Source organism: Vigna radiata, unplaced genomic scaffold (genome assembly GCF_000741045.1).
Source record: "Vigna radiata var. radiata cultivar VC1973A unplaced genomic scaffold, Vradiata_ver6 scaffold_70, whole genome shotgun sequence".
NCBI classification, from domain to species: domain Eukaryota; kingdom Viridiplantae; phylum Streptophyta; class Magnoliopsida; order Fabales; family Fabaceae; genus Vigna; species Vigna radiata.
Genome location: NW_014542367.1, coordinates 365,034 through 379,062, shown reverse-complemented (window position 1 = coordinate 379,062; position 14,029 = coordinate 365,034).

The following is a 14,029-nucleotide window of genomic DNA, read 5'->3' as shown; positions in this document are numbered from 1 at the left end:
TTATAAAATTATAAAATTATAAAATTATAAAATTATAAAATTATAAAATTATAAAATTATAAAATTATAAAATTATAAAATTATAAAATTATAAAATAATAAAATTATAAAATTATAAAATTATAAAATTATAAAATTATAAAATTATAAAATTATAAAATAATAAAATTATAAAATTATAAACTTATAAAATTATAAAATTATAAAATAATAAAATAATAAAATTATATAGATTATAAGATTATAAAGATTATAAGATTATAAAAGTATAAAATTATTAAATTATTAAATTATTAAATGATAAAATTAAAAAATTATAAAATGATGCTGAAAATATACATTGAGGAAGAGATATTGTAACATCTCAAGAAATTAGAATATTTTTACTATCTTGAAATATTACAAGTGAACTATTGAACAAATCTATTCTTATTGATGCTGAAAATATACATAATCATTTTTAATGAAATGTATTTATAGTCGTATCACAAAATGAAACTCTTTTAAAATATACATATTACTAAACTCCTTTGAAATAAGGGACAAGACTATTAAACTACATCATATCATATATTCATCATATACATTCTTTCAAAAGAACTTTAAAACTTTAGCTCTCAACCTACTAGCTAGAGATATCCTACACCCTCATTTATTTATGTCATAAAAGCAATGTTGCAAAAGACAAACAAGTAACAAACAAAGGATACTAAACTAATGATAACTTAAGTATTGATATACAACTATTATATAAATATCTATTACAATCAAAGTCAAAATATTAAATTCATATATCACAGATTCAATTCTCATCCATTTACACAAATATAGATTAAACTCAATTATCCGAATTTATTCATCCATTCGGATTCTAGAAGTTTTGTTTTGTCATGTAAAAATGAAATCTTCAGTATTATAATTGTTGATTGGTATCAAACAGAGAGTAACACAGCAAAATAAGATTTATAAAGCGGAAAACGTGTTCAGTCATAAATTATATAAAAATGGTCTGTTTTATAAAGTAAATTTTCTAATAGAAAATTTATCGAACATTTGATGTGCATAAAATAGTAAAGAGTGTAGGGAGTAGAAAAATCACACATATAATTTTTATACTGGTTCGATTCAAAAGAATCTACGTCCGGTGTTAATCACTATAAAAAGTGATTAACAATTTCACTAAAAATCAGTTTCACAAATTTACAATAAGTGAATGAAAATAAGAGATAAAAGAATCTTCCTTCGACAAACGAACCGGAAGAGAACTACTTTGTCAACTCGAAGAGAACCACTCCGACTTTCGACAAACAAAACGCGAGTTTTTCCTATTCATGAGACCAGACAAAATACACTTTACCAACTTGAAGAGAACTGCTCTGACTTTCGACCAACAAAACACGAGTTTCTCTTATTCACGAGACCAGGCAAAGCACCTTACCAACTCGAAGAGAACCGCTCCGAATATCGACCAACAACACACAAGCCTCTCCTATTTACGAGACCAGGTAAGGGAACTGAACTAGCTTTTGAGAACTTCCTCAAACAAATTGTATTCTACAAAAGCTCTCTGTTCAAAAGTTACTTTCAGAAGTTCTTAGAAGACTTATTTATAGGCAGCTAGTCTGAATGTGAAGGGTCAGGTCGCAACTGCCAGTAATAATCGATTATTGTAAGTGATAATCGATTATTCAAGTCCGTTACAGGTTTTTCAAAATAACTTGGGCAGTTTTCAAAAACAAACCTGAGATAATTAATTATTTTGAGTGACAATCGATTATTCCAGAACAACATGGTTTTTCAGAAAAGCTTAGGATAATTGATTATTGCTCCTCATAATCGATTAAATATGTAACAGTATCAAAAATACGAGATTTACATATTTAAGACTTTCCTAATACATTTATATTCTACAAAGTGCTTTTAAAGATAGGTTGTGACATCTTCTTCAAGTCTATCTTCTTGGAGCATCACCAAAATCATTATCTTCAATAATGGTACTTGGTTTCCCTCTCTCATAACCAAGTGAGTTCCCTAATAGCCTAAAAGAAATGGAATCCACGTTATCACATACCCCTAGCCATGACCCAAACACTTTCAAGAAGAGTTAAATTCAACTATGTAAGGTGAAGCAAAGCTTTTTCTCATAGGGCATCATGGAGGATAATGAGTAGTGCATGAAATAATTGGAAAAAATGGGGGTGGAAGGAGGAAAGGGTCTTGTGGAAAAGTTTTTGTCAAAAGATGTTAACAACCTTGGTGATGGTTAGACAATCTACATAGGTTGTTAGACACTTGATTTGTAAAGAACTCTTTAAACCACACGTTCAAAGATAAAGTGTTTTTCAAGCGTTTTAGCAAAGCTATTGTAGTGTTTTAAGAAAAGAAAGTTCTTAAAGAAAATGGCGTCTAATGACAAGAGTGTTTGTCAATGGTTAAATTTGCAAGCAACTACAATGTTTGTAAATAATATGTTTTTTAAAGACGAAGCAATAAAAAAACAATTTTTTTATACTGGTTCACTCGACTGAGCTATGTCCAGTTCTTCTCTATGACCTCTTAGAGGGTTTCACTATAATCTGAACAAGATTACAACTGATTATTGACACCACTCCTGGTTACACCTAGTCATTCATGGTAACACTTGTTACATTGACTAGAATTGAGTATTAGCACCAATCCTAGTTACACCTAGTCACTCCTAGTAACACCTATTATGCTGACTAGAATTGAGTATTAGCACCATTATTGGTTACGCCTAGTCACTCTTGGTAACATTTTTTATGCTAACTACAACTGAGTATTAGCACCAATACTGGTTACACCTAATCAATGCTCCTTTACTTACTGGTCCAAACTCTTGTGCCATACTCACTTATGTTTACCATTTGATTGCCGAGAACAATGTGCGCTAACAAGCTATGATTGATGCCATGTTCCAAGCCAACAAGGAGGAACAACAAGCCAACCTCCATACCCTTCTTAATGTCATAGTCCAGATCGTTCCCAAATCTGATAAACCACCATTATCCTTTGGGCAATGATCAGAATTGATGAACTATATTTCTAAATTTATTATGCGTTGAACTTTATTTAGGATTTTTGCATTATCTCTATTGATTCATCTTGATGCTCTAAGGTTGTTAGAATTCGAAGCATGAGTCTAATTCCCACATTAGATAAAAAGAGAAAGTAAAGCACCATATAAGGTTAAAGATCCATTAACTCATTGCCTTAAGGTTTTGGATAGAGAGTGGTGTCAATCCCTTATGTGTTTGGACTAAAATCTCATTTGTGTTTTATTTTCCTAGTGAACCTCCTCCTCTATAAACCCAACAATTAGTGTTTTTATCATCTCTTTTAGAAAGTTGGGGTGCAACTATTACTACAGTTAGTGATTCTGCAAGCAACAACAAGTTGAAGTTTGATAACATCTGTGACTTGATCTTAAGCGAAGATGTTCGCAGAAGGAGTTTAGTGGAATCTTCCAGTTTTAATTCTGGTTTAGCATTGAGTGTTGAAAATAGAGGAAGAAATAACTAGAAAGGTCATAATCAAGGCTGAGGCATATCAAAGTCTAGAGGGAAACCACACACAAAAGTACAGAATGATATCTCCACATAATCAACATTGTAGTAGCCTTCTAGCTTGAAGCTTTCACTTTGCTTATAGCATAGGTCGAGACTAGCTTTTCCTTTTAGATAGTGAAATATTCGTTTAACAACGCTAAGATGGGTTCCTCTTAGATTTGGCTGAAATCTCGCACATAGGTAGACATTGAACATTTTGTCAGGTGTAGATGTGGTGAGATACAAAATTGAATCTATCATTTATCAATATAGGGTGTTGTCCACTTTTTTTGATTTTTCGTCTAGCCCCAAGCTAGTTGTTGGATGCATTGGAGTTCTCATATCCTTTGCTTCACCCCTTTTGAAGTTTTTAAGCAGCTCCTTGATGTATTTCATTTGATTAATGTAATTGCCTCTTTTTCTTGCTTGATTTTCATTTCGAGAAAGAACTTTAGCTGACCCATCATACTCATTTCAAATTCTTCTTGCATCATGATTAAGAAGTCTTGACATAATTTTTCATTAGTAGTGTTGAGATTGTTGATAAGGGAAACACTGGTTTAGCCAAAACTTACAATCTCACAGAGCTTCTGGTTTTTTATGATGACAACACATTATTAATAACACATGTATTTATATATATATATATATATATATATGATGATCAGGTTAGAGCCTATCCTAGCGATATTTGTTGGATATATTGTTCCACCCGCTATTGGACCGTTATTAGACCACCTCACGCTCGAGATGTATATACCTCGGCGTGAGGGGGGTGTGTTGGAAGTCCCACATCGACTAGAGATAAGGCCAATTTATAATATATAAGTGGGNATATATATATATATATATATATATATATATATTACATGTTCATAACTTTCATGTTTATGATATTTTAAGAACATGTTGGTGTTGTTTCTGTTAGAGCATGCAAATCACTGCGTTTTACATTAGATCTAATATGAGAATGCATGACATATGTTTTAGAAAAGAAAAACCACATGCACTTTAGTTGAACTTATAATGTGTGGCAAAACAACAATTTTAAGTCGACTTCATTATGAAGCAAGTCGATTAAAACTCGTGGCTTTGCACAAACTTTTTCAAAGTGTGCTGTGAGTATTGTTTGGAAAGAAAGTTTTTCAAAACTGCATTGAAGTGTTACAAAGTTGACTATATGCGCAAGCTACTGGACTTAGTTAGTTATGTTTTGAAATTCTGTTAATGTTTGTGATGTCTAACGACTATATTTTATATCTTTGACCAAACATTGATTGTGATTAGAGTTGTCAAAACGGGTAACTAGGCTCGACCCAGCCCGGCCCACCACTGGTTGGTCATTTAGTGAGCCAACCCAACCCGGCTCATTTATTAGTGAGCCAAAAAAACTTGAATCCGGTCCGACCCACCATGGGTTGGTGGGTAAACGGGTTGGCTCACTAGCCCATTTAATTATATTGGTTTTTTAAAATAAAAGAAAATACAAACTTTCTGTAATTTAAATTTAAACAAATTTCACTCCCAAAAAATTATGTTAAAGACAATTCAAAATAATAATAAAAAGTACAATATAATCCAAATGTCATCCAAAAACAAACATAAAAACATAAAAATAAGTTTCTTATATTCATCATTTTTTGTTCCTTATCCATTTACGATATTAAAATCGTAAATAGATAAATCCACAATATTCTACTCTCTTGAATCATCTTGAATGTCAAGCCAACCTGAATGTAGTTGATCGCATCAATTGTTGTAACCCTTGAGCCTTGTTCTTGTTGTCTCCAAATTCACTAATAAATATTTTCCTAATATCAGAACAATTCCGACAATTAATAAAAAAATATTAGTAAAAAAAAAAGAACCAGTACTCAATAACATCAACAAAAAATTAATAGTTTAATCTGTAACATACTTTCCCAAATTCAAAGATATCAAAAAGAGCTTGTTCAAATAATGTATACTCAAATTGTGTAAATAAAATGAACAAAATCTAATACAAGCATGTCAGAACATGAAAAAAATCATTCCATGTCTTCAAATCCCCTAGAACAAAAAACAAATTCGCAAACCCCTATTTTTGTCATTATAGGGTTTTTGAAAAAAAAAAGAAAGAGAAGTGAGAAAACAAAAATATGGAGAAAAGAGAAGAAAAAATTAATGGTGTTTTACATGCTCCTTGAAGAATTTCAGTGAAGTCAGGGTGAGAGCACCGTCAATTGAGAGCAAGTATCATGAGAGTGATTTGTGAGAGCAGATGTTACTTTTTTGGTATACACAGTGAGTGAAGAAAGTATTTTATTTTGTAGGTTTCATAAATAAAATAATAAATTAAAAAATAAAATTAGGTAGGTGGGCCAACTTGGCTCACCACGGGTTCAACCCGCATGAGCCGGGTCTAAATGAGTCGGGTTGAAATCTGACCCGCATATAAGTGGGTTGTATTTTCAAACCCAACCCAGCCCGAACCCGTGACGGACCGGGTTGGCCCGCGGGTTGTGACCCATTTTGACGACTCTAATTGTGATTCAATTGTATTAAATTCGAAATCAATAAAGTTGGTTTGACTGCTACTATTTGTTATAACTGTCTGGGTATAATCGACTCTATTAGTAGCATAGTCAACTTAGGAGCGTCAGTTTTGTGAAAAACTATATATAGACACGAATTTGATTTCTATAGAGACTTTTGTGATTCTAACTTTTTGATTGAATTGTTTCAAATTATTGATCTCTGATAGAATGTGCTAAAGCTCCAAGAATCCATGAAGAAAGACCGAGGTGTTCATTCTTTGGTGATTGCTTGACGAGCAAGAATATGTGCGCATTGACTGATTGATCAACCTACCTTTGAGGTGTCTGATACGTGATCAACTTCTTCACTCAATCTTGTGAAGATTATGGCTGTCTTGTTATGACTACAGGAATGTGCGACGTTCTAGACTTTGAGGATTGTTAAAGTGATTAAAGACTGTAGGAGAGGGGACATCTTGTTGTTGTTCTTTGTTTGTATATGCCTATACTTTGGTTAGAGGGTTAGAGAGGTGTTTTATATTTTGACATGGAGATCGCTATAGAAACCTTATTGTAAAAACCCTGATCATTATAGTGCATTTGCTTCCTGGGATTGGAAGGACACTAGATGTAGGCAGTTTGGTCGAACCAGTATAAAAATCTACGTTTGAATTCTTTATCCGTTCACTTTTTATTTTCAAAGTCAACTTTACTTTTCACATAGTTAACTATTTCTGCTGCACTTAAAAAATCTTATTCCTTGCTATTCAAGAAACTTTTGAAGATCATCCTTTTACAGAAAAGATTTTAAAAAGACTCTGATTTTTGTGTTTCACCAATTCACCCCCCCCCCTCTTCGTATTGAAACTAAGTCATTCTATTTTCAACAAGAAGCACAAAACATAATGTCATCAACATATATCTGAATGATAATCAAGTATTGATTGACATTTTTCTTGAATAACATGGTGTCACTCTGGGAATGGATAGTATTTTCTCTACTTGTCTCTTTCCTATTGGAGAAGGTTTCTCCTTGCTCTCCAAGCGAGCCAAGGAGGTTCTTTTAGGTTAAAGTTTTTGTCCATTTTGAGACACCTTATCCTATAAATAGATATTTCTCTCCTTCATTTAATTACCTTTTAGTTTAAGTAAAGTTATGCTGTCATTTTTGTGCCATACTACTTATCTTAGGTCACCAAAGGCTAGACCATCCCATGTGGTCTCCTCTAACCACCTTCCTCTAGAGTTGGCCTAACCTCTCTTAGAGCCTTCAAACACCACCTCTATCATCATTTAACCACCATATGGTTGTGGGCTTCTAGCCTCACAAACACCATAGCTTCTGCATTTCTATCTCCTATCATTGATGATCCACACATTTCCAACCATATATCTTCAAGGGACCATCTCCATAACATCCTTTTAGCTTTGGCCAACCTATACAAAAAGGTTGCTATCATTATGCATCAAGAGCATAGGTTCTTCAAGAACTAAGTATCTTGGTCTCTATCTTTATGTTTAAATTTCGTGTTTTTCGTGTTTTCTCCTTATTGTTTTGTTATATCTATCTTTGAAATGGTCTAAATCAACATCCTTTACTCTACAATTAACATTCACCTATTTATAGTCAAACTAAAGCCCTTTGAGTCTAGTTTCCAACAAAAAAATCATTTCATTTGAAGTTCTATGGAGAAAGCTATGATCAAAATAGCCAACAAAGGTTAGAAATACCAAAATGTTGTCATCAATGTTTTCCAGATTTTGTTTTGGTAGTTTAGGTTACTATTTGTGTGCTTTTAAGTTTTTTGTTGAGTCTTTTCTTCATATATGTTTGGACACTTACAATATTTAGTCATTTTGATTTTCTAATTCACCCATGTTGTCTAGAGTCACGTGTAGTCCTTTTATTGTTATTTTCTGCTAATAGTACTTTGAAAAATCACCAAAAAAATATATATAGCTTGGATTTCAAAACTGCACCATATACAATCTTTTTAGTACCTTATCTTTGAAGTTTTGGGTTCATATTTGTCATTAGATCATTGGAAATTTCATAAAAAAAAGCATTCTCTATTGTCTTGTTGAAGCTTCAAACTCTATTTTGATTATAGTAGGTTTCCTTCTATTTTGTGTTTCTTGTTTTTTAGGATTTCAAAACCAATATTTCACCTGTGTTTCTACTATGTGGTGGTCTTGTTTTTCACTTAATAATAGTGGTAAGAAAATTACTAAAAGCTTTTAAGCAAAGGCCTCAAAAAGAGTATTAAGAGAACCTAGAAAAGTGCTGAAAAATTGAGTGCATTGACCACTACACTGTTTTTGTTGTGAATCTGTTTGGGAACATTTTTCTTACTGTTTTGAGAATTTTATTTTAGTTTCCAGCAACTTAAGTGTTGGAAAATAATTCTAAAAGAGTGGCATTAGTATCCCATTTGCTCAAATCTTGCCAAAGACAAGAAACACTCACCTGATATTCTAATAGTTTTTGTTTTTGTGCATCTACTCTAGTACCTTTCTTTAAACTTCTTTTGAGTGCTTAACCTTCTTTTCTTACCATTTAATTTCTTGCTTGTCTTCTTGGTTTTCTTGGTTTTTTCATACACAAATTCCTTTTATAAAGTCTTTTGTTTGTAGACATTTTCTTGCTTTTTCCTTTGGACTCCATCTTCTTGGTTTTGTGCATTATTTTTGGTGTAGCTTCTCTTTTTTGTGGTGAGTCAATATCTTTGAGGTAACATCCTAAGTGGTGGAGACCTAAGGAAAGCTTGAAGTCTAGAGTGGTATTTAAGAAGAAAAGAGAAAAACACTTGGAAGGAAGAACCATTTATTTGTATTTCTTTGCTTTGTATTTCTTCCTTTTTGCATTGTAAGTTTCAGCCTTGTTAGGTGTTAGAAAAGAGATTCCTTATGTCTCAAGTCAAGAGGGGGGTGAATTGGATTATTCTTTAAAAAATTGATCTTTTCAAAAGCTTTGTAAAATCTTTGATTTTCTTGAAATCAATAAACAAGAAGTGATGAATCAACAATAAAAGAGAAAAGGGTAGAAAAAGATTAACACAAGTAATTTATACTGGTTCAGCTAAACTTACATCCAGTCTTCCTTCAACAGCCTTAGTTAAAGGGATTCCACTATAATGATAGAGTTTACAAAAATACAGAGATACCCCTCTCAATGTACTTCTTTCCACACTCAAAATCACTATAACAATATAAGAGGTGAATACCCTAGCTCTCTTACAATACAAAGAATAATCACAACTCTCTCAACACCCTGAGAACAATCACATCTCTCACAGAGAACAATCATAGCTCTCTCCCCTGGCACACCCACACAAGTACACAATACTCAGATTTTATAAGATGTATATAATCTTCCAATCACACTTCAGCAATGTAGATCAAATCAAAACCGTTTTAGCTCACTTTCTTGAATGAGTCTTTATAGGTTATCAACCAATGATGCCTTGATTCTTCAAAATAACTTCTTGGACGCTTCTATAATTAAAACTCAATGAAACAGTTAGTTAAAAGTAATAACAATTGTCTCTCTTGAAATAGAGCTCAAGATGCATATATATAGGATTTTCTGAATCTTGATGCATGATAATTGATTAAGGAATTTATGTAATTTGTTAAGTTTTTCCTTCTTTTTTAACAAGTTTGCTTTTGTTTTAACTAATTATACCAAGCATGTAGTCAATTATATAATCGTACTAGCCAGTTATAAATTCATTTGACCATTATGACAGTTCGGGCTATTAAATGAAATGGATTTAAACAAAGTAACTTGATTTAACTGATTATACAACTTATGTAATAGATTAATCCTATACTTAAGCAAATTTTCATTCCAATTTCCATTTTGAACAGATATGAAACAAATAATGGCATTGCTTCTTGTTTTATTCGATTAGACAACTTATGTAATGATTAGGCAACTTATGTAATCGATTACTACAAAGTAGTTTGCCCTTGTGATGGAAGAGGCCTCGAGGAGATCACCTTTCGAAGCTGTGTGAACACTAATCGAAGTCCTCGAAGCTTCTCTAGAGAGAAATGACGCAGCAGAATGTTGAACAATCTCTAGATTGAGAGAGAAATCAGAAGAGAATAGGTTGAAAACCCTAATCGGACACCGAGAACCCTAAAATGGTAAGGAGACTCGAAACAGACCGATTAAACGGTGAGAATCAAAGTTTAATCGATGGAAAAGTTTTGGATCGATTCAAAAGAGGTTTTAATCGGAGGAGATGGAAAAACAATCGGTGAAGATGGAAGAAATTTGAAGAAGTTGGTGAATCGGTGAAGGAAATCACAAATCGGTGAAGAGAAATGGTAGATTTATGAAGAGGAAATGGAGTGAAGGCACTGGAACAAGAAACCCTAGCAGAGGTGGTTTGTGTTTCGTGGAGAAGACGCGAGAATGAAAGTGTTGTTGATGAGTCGGGCTGCGAAGGAAAAATGATGCACTGATGTATTGAAGCGCTGACGTAGGCAGAGGAGGTGTCAGCGAAGGAATGGTTGACGTCATATGGTGGCAGTGTTTGTTGAGAGAAAAGCACAGTGGAGAAATGGAAAATTAAAAAATAGGAAGTGTGCTTTGGAAGGTGGCTAGAGGTCTTTGGACTCTCTAGCCGTGTGACTTTCAAGAGAGAATAATTTTCTCAATTAGAAAAGTTTATTCTCATCAATCTCAAAAGTACCAAATACAAGTGAGGAGTTGGGTATTTATAGTGACTCATGCTCCTTGCAAGCTAAACTACGCGTACAATGAAATGTAAAAATACGACTAAGAGGACTGTGTCAAGAAGGATTCCATCACCTTGTTAAGCATACAATGATATCTGGATAAATCTAACAGATTATACACTTTGTTAAATCGATTATTTAATCCAGAAATGATATATTCAATTTGTTTAAAGCATGATTCATTTACCAATAATGAATTCAAATATCAAGCACAAACAAGATACAAATAAGACATTTGTTATGCCATTTGATGTGAAAGAAACTATAAAACCACTCTCTTATTCATCACAAAAAACATAGATATAAAGGGTAGCTTTAGCTCCCCCTATATACAATCTTCTCCTTTTTTGATGATGACAAACAAGAAACATGTTTTCCAATTACTCTTCCTCTTTGGGCATTAACAAAAAATGGCAAAACAAGTAACATGGAATATGTATGTGCTAAAGAACATCAAAATTATTTACATACCATTAATAATCTAATGTTATATCAAATGCATATGATATATATATATATATATATATATATATATATATATATATATATATATATATAAAAAGAGCATTTGTACTGATGTTACATTAGTATATGATTTGATATCAAGTAAATTTGCCAACACTCATGTATGGTATGCAATGTAGATGTAGCAAAGAGTATTATTGCACTAGTGACCATAACTCTTTGAGGATACTCCTTCAACATAAGATGATCTTCCAAGTGGGTTGATGAAGAGTCTTTAAAGGACTCCATATGAATAATGATAGTAACAGAAGAAAATAAAGATGAAGAAATGTTGTTGATGGTGTTAGATGGTCTTAGTAGAAATCCTTCTAGGAGAGGAGGCCAACCAGGAAGGAAAAGGTAAGAAGAAGTTTAAAGAAAGACATTTCTTATAATGAATATGAGTTTTCTTTATGTTTTTTTTTTAATAAAAGTTAGAAGACAACGTAATTTGGTTTTGGATAATTTATTTAATTGTGACGATATTATTCCTTTCTGCATGATAGAATATTAAAGCTTTTATTAACTCTGTTTTTGAATGCATAAAAGTTTCAAATAATTTTGAATGTTTATCATAACTCGTGACTAAAGTGGGATGCTACATTCGCATTTGGATCAAGTACCGCGTGGTACAAGTCATGATGATGACCCACCTAGAGGCCAAGTGAATCTGATGGGTTGACTCAGACGCGTTGTTCACTGACATGGAGTTCAAGCTCCCTCTAAAGCGTTACAAAGGACACAACCTTGTCATTCACGAAGAGCGATTACTACTTCTAAGGTTACTAGAAGGAGATCATGGAAATGTTGCATAACACCAACGAGAAATATATGGGGATGGAGAAGGGAGTGTGAAGGTAAAGAAGACAACGTGTGAAAGAGATGAATTAAACACGTCAACGAATCCAAATGACACGGAATTCATTTAATATTACAGTTCATCAAAACTTCACACAATTAAGTCAAATTAATGAAAATGGTCTATTTATTATATATTTAAAAAAAGATTGAATTGAGAATACTTTAAATTTGATAATCATGTTAAAATTTCCAAACAAATATGAAAATCAACCTAGAATTTAAACCAATTATTTAATATTCTTCTTAAACTATCTATAGTTAAATATTATTGTTCGTTAGGATAATGCTATATGTGCTTTATTGGTCAAAATTATGAAATATATATCAAACTTTCACATGAACATACAATTAAGAAGTTAGTGATATAGAACCTAATTAGATAAATAAATAGTTCAAATTGTCACCGGACTTTCTGGAAATGACTAGGGTATATACAATCCTAAGACTTGAAGTCACTATATACAATTTTCTATACATATTTTGTTTTCTTATTCATTTGTATTTTATTTTTTAAAAGTTAGTTCTGTGCTTCATGAACAAAACATCTAGAAGGAGACGAGATACTGTAATAGAAAAAGAATCAAATTCAATTCAATGATGCGTATGGTTTTCGTTTGACTTTGAATGGCAATCAAATGATTGACTACTACTTAGAATTAAGATTTTCTTTCTCTTCTGTATGATAACTGGTTTATGGAATTCCTTTTTCTTTTGGTAATCAAAAAAGTGATTTTTTGCCAACAAGGTAAACTCACTTTCTGATGCATGTAAAAATGTGTTTAAACTTAGGGTTCATATTATCTGTTTCTTTTATCTTTTTAATGTATCTAAAAAATCAAGATCAATGTGTTACTTGATAGTTTATTTTGCAAAATCAATTATATTAATAGAAAAATTATAAAATTTTTGTTAACTTGTCAATTTAGACTGTTTTCATGAAAAAAAAAAGTAATTTTCTTTGCTACTTTTTTAGTGGTTAGCCTGTCAAGTCATTCTTACGGAAAGAGACTGTAATTTTCAAAATAAATCAGATTATAAAACTTTTGTCGCTTGTATACTTTGTTTGTATGGGAGAGAAGAGATAAAAAAAATAAACAGAAAAAAAAAGTTAAAAGTAAATAGTTTAAATTAAGAAAAAGAGAGTTAAAAATATAATGTTGGTACTTGATAGTTGGTTTGTTGTATTTTAAAATAAATTTTAATAATTAAAATAAAATATTTATTATAAATTCAATAAATAAAAATGCATATTTCAAATTAAAATAAATTTACAAGATATCAAAATTTAATTTAAATTATTAAATTGACTTATTATTTTAAATATTTATTTCTATAATATAGAAACATATATTAATAAAATATTCAATTAATTTATTTTATCCATTATTTATTATCATATAAATCATATAAATAAAATATTAATAATATAAATACTAAAATAGTTATCAGTTTTTTACGAACATGTAAATTAAATGTTTATGCAAAATAAATGATAATAAAATATTAATAAATATAATTAATTATTATTTCAACATAATCATTTATCTATCTTTCTATTTCTATTTCTCTCTCTCTATATATAACTAATTATACTCTTACAAATTGCAAATTAATTATCTGATTTTATATGGAAAAACATATTGTTTATATAAAACCAATATTAAAAAGATATCTTGAAAGAAATTATGGGCGGAGAAAAAGACACAAATTTCCAATTTATGATAATACAAATCAATATTGTTTTAAGTCTATTTAAAAGAATTTATTTCAAATTTACATTTATATTTTTGGATTTTAAATCCAATCCACTTAATTGGATTTTCATTAGATTTT